Here is a 13474-nt window from a genome sequence, read left to right on the forward strand (position 1 = left end):
CTGATACACTTCCCGGGGACCCCCTGTATTACTGACACACTCTCCGGGGAACCCCTATAAATACTGTCACACTCCCCGTGCAACCCCTGTATATACTGACACAATCCCCGGGGACCCCCTGTAAATACTGACACACTCCCCGGGGATCAACCTGTAAATACTGAAACACTCCCCCGGGGACCCCCTGTAAATACTGACACACTCCCCGGGGACCCCCTGTAAATACTGACACACTCCCCGGGGACCCCCTGTAAATACTGACACACTCCCTGGGGACCCCTTGTAAATAGTGACACCCTCCCCGGGGACCCCCTGTAAATACTAATTCAATCCCCGGCAGCCCCTGTAAATACTAACACACTCTCCGGGGCCCATCCTTGTAAAGACTAACACACTCCCCGGGGACCCCCTGTAAATACTGACACACTCCCCGGGGAGCCCCTGTAAATACTAACACACTCCCCGGGGACCCCCCTGTAAATACTGACACACTCCCCGGGGAGCCCCTGTTAATACTGACACATTCCCCGGGGACCCCCCTGTAAATACTGACACACTACCCGGGGAACCCCTGTAAATACTGACACACTCTCCGGGGACATACTGTAAATACTGACACACTCCCTGGGGACCCCCTGTAAATACTGACACACTCCCCGGGGACCGCCTGTAAATACTGACAAACTCCCCGGGGACACACTGTAAGTACTGCGCACTCCTTGGTGACCCCTTTTAAATACTGACACACTCCCCGTGTACTTCCTGTAAATACTGACACACTCCCAGGGTCCCCCTGTAAATACTGACACACTTCCTGGGGACCCCCCTGTAAATACTGACACACTCCCCGGGGACCCTCCTGCGAATTCTGACTCACTCTCCGTGGACCCCCTGTAAATACTGATACACTCCCCGGGGACCCCCATGTAAATACTGACACACTCCCTGGAGACCCCACTGTAAATACTGACACAAACCATCGGGGACCCCCCTGTATATACTGACACACTCCCAGGGGACCCCCTGTAAATACTGACACACTCCCCAGGGACCCCCTGTAAATACTGACACGCTCCCCGGGGACCCCCCGGTAAATACTGGCACCCTCCCCGGGGACCCCCTGTAAATACTGGCACCCTCCCCGGGGACCCCCTGTAAATACTGACACACACCCCGGGGAACCCCTGTAAACACTGACACACTCCCCGGGGACTCACTGTAAATACTGAGACACTCCCCCGGGGGCCCCTGTAAATACTGACACACTCCCCGGGGACCCCCTGTAAATACTGACACACTCCCCCGGGAGCCCCTGTAAATACTGACACACTCCTCGGGAACACTCCTGTAAATACTGACACACTCCCCGGGGGACCCCCTGTAAATACTGACACACTCCCCGGGAGCCCCTGTAAATACTGACACACTCCTCGGGAACACTCCTGTAAATACTGACACACTCCCCGGGGGACCCCCTGTAAATACTGACACACTCCCCGGGAGCCCCTGTAAATACTGACACACTCCCCGGGGACCCCCCCTGTAAATACTGACACACTCCCCGGGGGACCCCCTGTAAATACTGACACACTCCCCGGGAGCCCCTGTAAATACTGACACACTCCCCGGGGGACCCCACCTAAATACTGACACACTCCTCAGGGAACCCCCTGTAAATACTGACACACTTCCTGGGGATCCCCTGTAAATATTGATACACTCCCCGGGGACCCCCCTGTAAATACTGACACACTCCCCGGGGTCGCCCCTGTAAATACTGACACACTCCCCGGGGACACCCCTGTAAATACTGACACACTCCCCGGGGACCCCCTGTAAATACTGACAAACTCCCCGGGGCCCCTCCTGTAAATACTGACACACTCCCTGGGTACCCCCCATTAAATACTGACACACACACCAGGGAACCCCTGTAAATAATGACACACTCCCCGGGGGATCCCCCTAAATACTGACACACTCCCCGGGGTACCCCCTATAAATACGGACACACTCCCCAGGGACCCCCCTGTAAATATCGACACACTCCCTGGGGACCCTCCTGTAAATACTGACACACTCCCTGGGGACCCTCCTGTAAATACTGAACACTCCCTGGGGACCCCCTGTAAATGTTGATACACTCCCCGGGGAGCCCCTGATAATACTGACACACTCTCCGGAGAACCCCTATAAATTCTGTCACTCTCCCCGTGCAACCCCTATAAATACTGACACAATCCCCGGGGAGCCCCTGTAAATACTGACACAATCCCCGGGGAGCCCCTGTAAATACTGACACACTCCCCGGGGACCCCATGTAAAGACTGACACACTCCCCCGGGGACTCCCAGTAAATACTGACACACTCCCCAGGGACACCCAGTAAATACTGACACACTTCCCGTGGAGTCCCTGTAAATACTGAAACACTCCCCAGGGACCCCCTGTAAATACTGACACACTCCCCGGGGAACCTCCTGTAAATACTGACACACTCCCCGGGGACCCCCTGTAAATACTGACAAACTCCCCGGGGAACCCCTGTAAATACTGACACACTCCCCGGGGAACCCCTGTAAATACTGACACACTCCCCCGGGGACCCCCTGTAAATACTGACAAACTCCCCGGGGAACCCCTGTAAATACTGACACACTCCCCGGGGACACACTGTAACTACTGACACACTCCCTGATGACCCCCTTTAAATACTGACACACTCCCCGTGGACTCCCTGTAAATACTGCACACTCCCTGGGGACCCCGTGTAAATACTGACACATTACCGGGGACCCCCCTATAAATACTGTCACACTCCCTGGGGACCCCCTGTAAATACTGACACACTCCCCGGGGAAACCCCTGTAAATACTGACACACTCCCCGCGGACCCCCCTGTAAATACTGACACACTCCCCGGGACCCCCCTGTAAATACTGTCACACTCCCTGGGGATCCCCTGTAAATACTGACACACTCCCCGGTTTCCCCCTGTAAATACTGACACACTCCCTGGAGAGCCCCCTGTAAATACTGACACACACCACCGGGGAGCCCCCTGTAAATACTGACACACTCCCTGCGGACGCCCTGTAAATACTGAACACTCCCTGGGGACCCCCTGTAAATGCTGATACAGTTCCCGGGGACTCCCTGATAATACTGACACACTCTCCGGGGAACCCCTATAAATACTGTCACACTCCCCGTGCAACCCCTGTAAATACTGACACACTCCCCGGGGAACCCCTGTTAATACTGACACACTCCCCCGGGGACCCCCTGTAAACACTGACACACTCCCCAGGGACCCCCTGTAAATGCTGATACACTTCCCGGGGACCCCCTGTATTACTGACACACTCTCCGGGGAACCCCTATAAATACTGTCACACTCCCCGTGCAACCCCTGTATATACTGACACAATCCCCGGGGACCCCCTGTAAATACTGACACACTCCCCGGGGATCAACCTGTAAATACTGAAACACTCCCCCGGGGACCCCCTGTAAATACTGACACACTCCCCGGGGAACCCCTGTAAATACTGACACACTCCCCCGGGGACCCCCTGTAAATACTGACAAACTCCCCGGGGAACCCCTGTAAATACTGACACACTCCCCGGGGACACACTGTAACTACTGACACACTCCCTGATGACCCCCTTTAAATACTGACACACTCCCCGTGGACTCCCTGTAAATACTGCACACTCCCTGGGGACCCCGTGTAAATACTGACACATTACCGGGGACCCCCCTATAAATACTGTCACACTCCCTGGGGACCCCCTGTAAATACTGACACACTCCCCAGGGAAACCCCTGTAAATACTGACACACTCCCCGCGGACCCCCCTGTAAATACTGACACACTCCCCGGGACCCCCCTGTAAATACTGTCACACTCCCTGGGGATCCCCTGTAAATACTGACACACTCCCCGGTTTCCCCCTGTAAATACTGACACACTCCCTGGAGAGCCCCCTGTAAATACTGACACACACCACCGGGGACCCCCCTGTAAATACTGACACACTCCCTGCGGACGCCCTGTAAATACTGAACACTCCCTGGGGACCCCCTGTAAATGCTGATACAGTTCCCGGGGACTCCCTGATAATACTGACACACTCTCCGGGGAACCCCTATAAATACTGTCACACTCCCCGTGCAACCCCTGTAAATACTGACACACTCCCCGGGGAACCCCTGTTAATACTGACACACTCCCCCGGGGACCCCCTGTAAACACTGACACACTCCCCAGGGACCCCCTGTAAATACTGACACACTACCCGGGGACCCCCTGTAAATACTGACAAACTCCCCGGGGCCCCTCCTGTAAATACTGAGACACTCCCCGGGTACCCCCCAGTAAATACTGACACACACACCGGGGAACCCCTGTAAATACTGACACACTCACCGGGGGATCCCCCTAAATACTGACACACTCCCCGGGGTACCCCCTATAAATACGGACACACTCCCCACGGAGCCCCCTGTAAATACTGACACACTCCCTGGGGACCCTCCTGTAAATACTGACACACTCCCCGGGGAACCCCTGTAAGTACTGACACACTCCCTGGTGACCCCCTTTAAATACTGACACATTGCCCGTGGACTCCCTGTAAATACTGCACACTCCCTGGGGACCCCCTGTAAATACTGACACATTACCGGGGACCCCCCTGTAAATACTGACACACTCCCCGGGACCCCCTTATAAATACTGTCACACTCCCTGGGCATCCCCTGTAAATACTGATACACTCCCCGGGGACCCCCCTGTAAATACTGACACACTCCCCGGGACCCCCCTGTAAATACTGTCACACTCCCTGGGGATCCCCTGTAAATACTGACACACTCCCCGGTTTCCCCCTGTAAAATCTGACACGCTCCCTGGAGACCCCCCAGTAAATACTGACACACACCACCGGGGACTCCTCTGTAAATACTGACACACTCCCCGCGGACGCCCTGTAAATACTGACACAGTCCCCGCGGACGCCCTGTAAATACTGAACACTCCCTGGGGACCCCCTGTAAATGCAGATACAGTTCCTGGGGACCCCCTGATAATACTGACACACTCTCCGGGGAACCCCTATAAATACTGTCACACTCCCCGTGCAACCCCTGTAAATACTGACACACTCCCCGGGGAACCCCTGTAAATACTGACACACTCCCCTGGGACCCCCTGTAAATACTGACACACTCCCCCGGGGACCCCCTGTAAACACTGACACACTCCCCAGGGACCCCCTGTAAATACTGACACACTCCCCGGGAACCCCCCTGTAAATACTGGCACACTCCCCCGGGGGACCCGCTGTATATACTGACACACTCCCCGGGGACCCCCTGTAAATACTGACACACACCCCGGGGAACCCCTGTAAATACTGACACACACCCCGGGGAACCCCTGTAAATACTGACACACTCCCCGTGGACCCCCCTGTAAATACTGACACACTCCCCGGGTACCTGCTGTAAATTCTGACACACTCCCCGGGGAACCCCTGTAAACACTGACACACTCCCCGGGGACTCACTGTAAATACTAACACACTCCCCTGGGACCCTCCTGTAAAAACTGACACACTCCCCGGGAGCCCCTGTAAATACTGACAGATTCCACAGGGAAACCCTCTAAATACTGACTCACTTCCAGGGGGCCACCTGTGAATATTGTCACACTCCTCGGGAACACTCCTGTAAAAACTGACACACTCCCCGGGCGCCCCTGTAAATACTGACACACACACCGGGGAACCCCTGTAAATACTGACACACTCCCCGGGGAACCCCTGTAAATACTGACACACTCCCCGGGGACCCCCCTGTAAATACTGACACACTCCCCGGGGATCCCCCTGTAAATACTGACACACTCCCCGGGGACCCCCTGTAAATACTGACACATTCTCCGGGGCCCCTCCTGTAAATACTGACACACTCCCCGGGTGCCCCCCAGTAAATACTGACACACACACCGGGGAACCCCTGTAAATACTGACACACACACCGGGGAACCCCTGTAAATACTGACAAACTACCCGGGCGCCCCTGTAAATACTGACACACTCCCCGGGTACCCCCCAGTAAATACTGACACACACACCGGGGAACCCCTGTAAATACTGACACACTCACCGGGGGATCCCCCTAAATACTGACACACTCCCCGGGGTACCCCCTATAAATACGGACACACTCCCCACGGACCCCCCTGTAAATACTGACACACTCCCTGGGGACCCTCCTGTAAATACTGACACACTCCCCGCGGAACCCACTGTAAATACTGACACAGTCCCCGGGGAACCCCTATAAATACTGACACATTCCCCGGGGAACCCCTGGAAATACTGACACACTCCCCGGTTTCCCCCTGTAAATACTGACACACTCCCTGGAGACCCCACTGTAAATACTGACACACACCACCGGGGACCCCCCAGTAAATACTGACACACTCCCCGGGGATGCCCTGTAAATACTGACACACTCCCCCAGGGACCCCCTGTAAATACTGAACACTCCCCAGGGACCCCCTGTAAATACTGACACACTCCCCGGGGACCCCCTGTAAATACTGACACACTCCCCGGGGACCCCCTGTAAATACTGACACACTCCCCGGTTTCCCCCTGTAAATACTGATACACTCCCTGGAGACCCCACTGTAAATACTGACACACACCACCGGGGACCCCCCAGTAAATACTGACACACTCCCCGTGGATGCCCTGTAAATACTGACACACTCTCCGGGGACCTCCTGTAAATACTGACACACTCCCCCGGGGACCCCCTGTAAACACGGACACACTCCCCAGGGACCCCCTGTAAATACTGACACACTCCCCCGGGGACCCCCTGTAAATACTGACACACTCCCCGGGGCCCCTCCTGTAAATACTGAGACACTCCCCGGGTACCCCCCAGTAAATACTGACACACACACCGGGGAACCCCTGTAAATACTGACACACTCACCGGGGGATCCCCCTAAATACTGACACACTCCCCGGGGTACCCCCTAGAAATACGGACACACTCCCCACGGACCCCCCTGTAAATACTGACACACTCCCCGCGGAACCCACTGTAAATACTGACACAGTCCCCGGGGAACCCCTGTAAATACTGACACATTCCCCGGGGAACCCCTGTAAATACTGACACACTCCCCGGGGACCCCCCCGTAAATACTGACAAACTCCCCGGGGAACCCCTGTAAATACTGACACACTCCCCGGGGAACCCCTGTAAATACTGACACACTCCCCGGGGACCCCCCTGTAAATACTGACAAACTCCCCGGGGAACCCCTGTAAATACTGACACACTCCCCGGGGAACCCCTGTAAGTACTGACACACTCCCCGGGGACCCCCCTGTAAATACTGACACACTCCCCGGGAGCCCCTGTAAATACTGACACACTCCCCGGGGACCCCCCTGTAAATACTGACACACTCCCCGGGGATCCCCCTGTAAGTACTGACACGCTCCCTGGTGACCCCCTGTAAATGCAGATACAGTTCCTGGGGACCCCCTGATAATACTGACACACTCTCCGGGGAACCCCTATAAATACTGTCACACTCCCCGTGCAACCCCTGTAAATACTGACACACTCCCCGGGGAACCCCTGTAAATACTGACACACTCCCCTGGGGCCCCCTGTAAATACTGACACACTCCCCCGGGGACCCCCTGTAAACACTGACACACTCCCCAGGGACCCCCTGTATATACTGACACACTCCCCGGGAACCCCCCTGTAAATACTGACACACTCCCCCGGGGGACCCGCTGTATATACTGACACACTCCCCGGGGAACCCCTGTAAATACTGACACACTCCCCGGGGACCCCCCTGTAAATACTGACACACACCCCGGGGAACCCCTGTAAATACTGACACACTCCCCGGGGACCCCCCTGTAAATACTGACACACTCCCCGGGGACCTGCTGTAAATACTGACACACTCCCCGGGGACTCACTGTAAATACTAACACACTCCCCTGGGACCCTCCTGTAAAAACTGACACACTCCCCGGGAGCCCCTGTAAATACTGACAGATTCCACAGGGAAACCCTCTAACTACTGACTCACTTCCAGGGGGCCACCTGTGAATATTGTCACACTCCTCGGGAACACTCCTGTAAAAACTGACACACTCCCCGGGCACCCCTGTAAATACTGACACACACACCGGGGAACCCCTGTAAATACTGACACACTCCCCGGGGACCCCCTGTAAATACTGACACACTCCCCGGGGAACCTCCTGTAAATACTGACACACTCCCCGGGGACCCCCTGCAAATACTGACACATTCTCCGGGGCCCCTCCTGTAAATACTGACACACTCCCCGGGTGCCCCCCAGTAAATACTGACACACACACCGGGGAACCCCTGTAAATACTGACACACACACCGGGGAACCCCTGTAAATACTGACACACTCCCCGGGGGAGCCCCCTAAATACTGACACACTCCCCGGGGGACCCGCTATAAATACGGACACACTCCCCAGGGAACCCCCTGTAAATACTGACACACTCCCTCGGGACCCTCCTGTAAATAATGACACACTCCCCAGGGACCCTCCTGTAAATACTGACACACTCCCCGGGGACCCCACTGTAAATACTGCACACTCCCTCGGGACCCTCCTGTAAATAATGACACACTCCCCAGGGACCCTCCTGTAAATACTGATACACTTCCCGGGGACCCCCTGTTAATACTGACCCCCTCTCCGGGGAACCGCTATAAATACTGACACACTCCCAGGTGAACCCCTGTAAATACTGACACAATCCCTGGGGAGACCTTGTAAATACAGACATACTTCCCGGGGACCCCCTGTAAATACTGACACACTCCCCAGGGACCCCCTGTAAATACTAACACACTTCCCGGGGACGTCCTGTAAATACTGACACACTCCCCGGGGAACCCCTGTAAACACTGACACACTCCCCGGGGACCCCCTGTAAATACTGACACACTCCCCGGGGACTCACTGTAAATAGTAACACACGGCCCTGGGACCCTCCTGTAAAAACTGACACACTCCCCGGGAGCCCCTGTAAATACTGACAGATTCCACAGGGAAACCCTCTAAATACTGACACACTTCCCGGGGGCCACCTGTGAATATTGTCACACTCCTCGGGAACACTCCTGTAAAAACTGACACACTCCCCGGGAGCCCCTGTAAATACTGACACACTCTCCTGGGCCCCTCTTGTAAATACTGACACACTCCCCGGGTACCCCCCAGTAAATACTGACACACTCTCCTGGGCCCCTCTTGTAAATACTGACACACTCCCCGGGTACCCCCCAGTAAATACTGACACACTCCCCGGGTACCCCCCAGTAAATACTGACACACAGACCGGGGAACCCCTGTAAATACTGACACACTCCCCGGGGGACCCCCTAAATACTGACACACTCCCCGGGGGACCCCCTATAAATACGGACACACTCCCCAGAGGACCCCCTGTAAATACTGACACACTCCCTGGGGACCCTCCTGTAAATACTGACACACTCCCCGGGGACCCCCCTGTAAATACTGCACACTCCCTGGGGACCCCCGGCAAATACTGATACACTTCCCGGGGACCCCCCTGTTAATACTGACCCCCTCTCCGGGGACGCCCTGTAAATACTGACACACTCCCCAGGGACCCCCTGTAAATACTGACACACTCCCCGGGGAAACCCCTGTAAATACTGACACACTCCCCGGGGACCCCCCTGTAAATACTGACACACTCCCCGGGGAAACCCCTGTAAATACTGACACACTCCCCGGGGACCCCCCTGTAAATACTGACACACTCCCCTGGGAACGCCTGTAAATACTGACACATTCCCCGGGGACCCCCCTGTAAATACTGACACACTCCCCGGGGACCCCCCTGTAAATACTGACACACTCCCCGGGGACCCCCCTGTAAATACTGACACACTCCCCCGGGGATCCCCTGTAAATACTGACACACTCGCCAGGTACTCCCTGTAAATACTGACACACTCCCCTGGAGACCCTGTAAATATTGACACACTCCCCGGGGACCCCCTGTAAATACTGACACACTCCCTGGGGACCCCCTGTAAATACTGCACACTCCCTGGGGACCCCCTGTAAATACTGACACACTTACCGGGGTCCCCCTGTAAATACTGACCCACTCTCAGGGGAACCCCTTTAAATACTGGCAAACTCACCGAGTACCCCCTGTAAACACTGACACACTCCCCGAGGACCCCCTCTAAATACTGACACACTCCCCGGGGACTCCCTGTAAATACTGACACACTCCCCGGGGAGCCCCTGTAAATACTGACACACTCCCTGGGGATCCCCTGTAAATACTGACACACTCTCCGGGGACCCCCTGTAAATACTGACACACTCCCTGGGGATCCCCTTGTAAATACTGACACACTCCCCAGGGACCCCCTGTAAATACTGACACACCCCCCTGGGACCCCCTGTAAATACTGAACACTCCCCAGGGACCCCCTGTAAATACTGACACACTCCCCGGTTTCCCCCTGTAAATACTGACACACTCCCCGGGGATGCCCTGTAAATACTGACACACTCCCCGGGGACCCCCTGTAAATACTGACACACTCTCCGGGGACCTCCTGTAAATACTGACACACTCCCCCGGGGACCCCCTGTAAACACGGACACACTCCCCAGGGACCCCCTGTAAATACTGACACACTCCCCCGGGGACCCCCTGTAAATACTGACACACTCCCCAGGGACCCCCTGTAAATACTCACACACTCCCCGGGGACCCCCCTGTAAATACTGACACACTCCCCGGGGACCCCCTGAAATCACTGACACACACCACCCGGGACCCCCTGTAAATATTGACCGACTCCCGGGGACCACCTGTAAGTACTGACACAATCCCCCGGGGACCCCCCTGTAAATACTGACACACTCCCCGGGGACCCCCTGTAAATACTGACACCCTCCCCGGGGACCCCCCTGTAAATACTGACACCCTCCCCGGGGACCCCCTGTAAATACTGACACCCTCCCCGGGGACCCCCCTGTAAATACTGACACCCTCCCCGGGGACCCTCCTGTAAATACTGACACAAACCCCGGGGACCCCCTGTAAACACTGACACTCTCCCCTGGGACCCTCCTGTAAAAACTGACACACTCCCCGGGAGCCCTTGTAAATACTGACAGACTCCACAGGGAACCCCTCTAAATACTGACACAGTTCCCGGGGGCCACCTGTGAATATTGTCACACACCCCGAGAAGACTCCTGTAAATACTGACACACTCCCCGGGGCCCCTCCCTGTAAATACGGACACACTCCGCGGGTACCCCCCTGTAAATACTGACACACACACCGGGGAACCCCTGTAAATACTGACACACTCCCCAGGGACCCCCCTGTAAATACTGATACACTCCCTGGGGATCCCCTGTAAATACTGATACACTCCCCGGGGACCCCCCTGTAAATACTGACACACACCCCGGGGACACCCCTGTAAATACTGACACACTCCCCGGGGACCCTCCCTGTAAATACTGACACACTCCGCGGGTACCCCCCAGTAAATACTGACACACACACCGGGGAACCCCTGTAAATACTGACACACTCCCCGGGGGAACCCTATAAAGAGGGACACACTCCCCACAGATCCCCCTGTAAATACTGACACACTCCCCAGGGACCCCCCTGTAAATACTGACACAATCCCTGGGGATCCCCTGTAAATACTGATACACTCCCCGGGGACCCCCCTGTAAATACTGACACACTCCCCAGGGATCCCCTGTAAATACTGACACACTCCCCGGGGACCCCCCTGTAAATACTGACACACTCCCCAAGGACCCCCCTCTAAATACTGACACACTCTCCGGGTTCCCTCTGTAAATACTGACACACTCCCCGGGGATCCCCTGTAAATACTGACACACTCCCCAAGGACCCCCCTGTAAATACTGACACACTCCCCGGGGAGCCCCTGTAAATACTGACACACTCTCCGGGGAACCCCTGTAAATACTGACACACTCCCCGGCGACCCCCCTGTAAATACTGACACACTCCCCTGGAGACCCTGGAAATACTGACACACTCCCCGGGGACCCCCTGTAAATACTGACACACTCCCCGGGGACCCCCTGTAAATACTGACACACTCCCCGGGGACCCCCTGTAAACACTGACACACTCCCTGGGGACCCTTGTAAATACTGACACACTCCCCGGGGATCCCCTGTAAATACTGACACACTCCCTGGGGACCCCTTGTAAATAGTGACACACTCCCCGGGGACCCCCTGTAAATACTGACACACTCCCCGGGGACCGGCTGTACATTCTGACACCATCCCTGGTGACACACTGTAAATACTGACACACTCCCCGGGAATCCCCTGTAAATACTGACACACTCCCCGGGGACCCCCTGTAAATACTGACACACTCCCCGGGGAACCCCTGTAAATACTGACACACTCCCCGGAGAACCCCCTGTAAATACTGACACACTCCCCTGGGAACCCCTGTAAATACTGACACACTCCCCGGGGATCCCCTGTAAATAATGACACACTCCCCGGGGACCCCCTGTAAATACTGACACACTCCCCGGGGACCCCCTGTAAATACTGACACACTCCTCGGGGAGCCCCTGTAAATACTGACACAGTATCCGGAGACCCCTGTAAATACTGACACACTCCCCGGGGACCCTTCTGTAAATACTGACACACTCCCCGGGGACCCCCTGTAAATACTGACACACTCCCAGGGATCCCCTGTAATTCCTGACACACTCCCCGGGCACCCTCCTGTAAATACTGACACCATCACTGGGGACACACTGTAAGTACTGCACACTGCTTGATGTCCCCCTTTAAATATTGACACACTCCCCGTGGACTCCCTGTAAATACTGACACACTCCCCCGGAACCCCCCTGTAAATACTGACACACTCCCCGGGGACCCCCCTGTAAATACTGACACACTCCCCGGGGACCCCCCTGTAAATACTGACACACTCGCCAGGTACTCCCTGTAAATACTGACACACTCCCCGGGAAACACCTGTAAATACTGACTCACTCCCCGGGGAACCCCTGTAAATACTGACACACTTCCCGGGGATCCCCTGTAAATACTGACACACTTCCCGGGGATCCCCTGTAAATACTGACACACTCCCCGGGGATCCCCTGTAAATACTGATACGCTCCCCAGGGAACCCCTGTAAATACTGACATACTCCCCGGAGACCCCCTGTAAATACTGACACACTCCCCTCGGACCCCCCTATAAATAGTGACACACTCCCCGGGGCCCCCCTGTAAATACTGACACACTCCCCGGGGACCCCCCTGTAAATA

Source organism: Cetorhinus maximus, chromosome X (assembly GCF_964194155.1).
Source record: "Cetorhinus maximus chromosome X, sCetMax3.hap1.1, whole genome shotgun sequence".
In the NCBI taxonomy this organism is placed as follows: domain Eukaryota; kingdom Metazoa; phylum Chordata; class Chondrichthyes; order Lamniformes; family Cetorhinidae; genus Cetorhinus; species Cetorhinus maximus.